Below are 1,675 nucleotides of genomic sequence, written 5' to 3'. Positions count from 1 at the left end.
TCCAAGAATGTTAAAACAAACAGAATTTTCTTATCTAAAAATGACAACATGTCATTTTAATGGTTTCTTAGATTAATTTGGATTGAAGGTAAAATTTTTCCAATTGCACCTTTTGCATCGTTTTTCTGGAGGACCTACGCTGCAGACACAAGCATATTTGTTTCACTTGCTTTTGTCTTCTTTAAAGGGAATGATGAAGGGGGAGTCAACCCACAGCCGCACCCCTGGAAGTATAACTGTTTCAAGGCCAACCTGAAACCTTGAGTCAACTTCAGCTTGGTCCTCGAGAAGATGCCAAATACCACCAGATGTGGAGAGACCACCCGTGAGATCAGAAAGACCCGCTGCCCACCCACCCTCCTTAAAACAACTAGCCTTTATTTAAGAAATTCTACTTCCAAACTTCACATGGGCTTTGTTTGGTTCATAGAGAATTTCATGACTTATGGGATTCTCTGCGTCATCTGCCTTAGTAGGAAAAAGGAGTGACTAGGTAGAGATACCCGGGCATGAGGGAACAGTAGAGAGAAGCAGGAATACAAGGGTTACCTATTTCTCCATTTTTTAGGACTTTCCCTGACAGGTGCATCATTCCCACCTACAACTTGGGCTTCATTTTCTATCTTGATGGAAATGTTCACATTTGACAGTCAAAAAACATGTAAGACTGTGATTTAGTTTTAGAACTTACATAATGATTTCGTGATCAATGAAATTCTCAAACATCTGTTGATCTTTTACAAAATGTGCCTCCAGATGAACCCCCTCCCCCACTCACTGCGGGAATCCCTTGTTATCTTTTTCTACTGTTTCTGAGGCTGACACCAAGCTTCCTGCATAAACATCTTCCTCTCCTGTTGGCCCTCCCCCAGCCTGCCCAGCCTTTGAGCAGCTGGACACAGCAGACATAGAAGTCCAGCACGATCCCCACCATTATGCCTTCTCTTCCATGCCTGCTCCTCCCAGGAACTTGGTAAGGCCCGCTGAGAGCAGGGACAATATGAAAGCTTGTCTTTGCTAATGCCGATGGCAAAGGAGTGGACCCTGGTCCCTGAGAGCAATGCTGGACTATCCCAAGTACCAGAGCTCCCCACCCTGATCTGGAGCCAAACCAAACTGGGCCTCCAGATAAGGTGACAGTGAACACACACGCAGCCAGAGAAGAGCAGAAAGGAGTCTGGAGGCTGGGTCGACCCAGACTCACAGAGATTTCTGCACACAGACAGGACATGGCTTTTAACTGTAAATATCGCAATTATTGTACGATTTGCTTTGTTCAAATTTCACACACCAAGTATCTCATCCAAATTTAAAGCAAGCTCTTCTCTAAGAGATCCAGATGGGGGACATGCAAACATTCACTGCACATGTGGGCCAGGCAGAGGAGTGCAAGCTTGGTGGTCATTTCATTCCAAGCTTCACAGGAACCTGCAGAGCCCCTATCTATGGCGCGGTGGGGTGGGGGAGTGGGAGAGGGCAGATGCAGAAATGCTCACCAGGGCACTAATTTCTTGCCTTAATCCCTTTGGTTATACTGTTTATTTCCAGACACACCCTTCATAATGATGCTGAAAACCACGCCCGGAGCAGTGAACCGACTGCTCTATCTTAGTGGAACTCGACATGGATATCCTTGATACGGTAGCACCAAAAAGCAGAGTGAAGGTCCCACAGT

The sequence above is a fragment of the Leucopleurus acutus genome (assembly GCF_964270905.1).
Source record: "Leucopleurus acutus genome assembly, chromosome: 13".
Classification (NCBI taxonomy): domain Eukaryota; kingdom Metazoa; phylum Chordata; class Mammalia; order Artiodactyla; family Delphinidae; genus Leucopleurus; species Leucopleurus acutus.
The sequence above is the reverse complement of the archived record's forward strand: the minus strand, read 5'-3'. Positions refer to the sequence as shown.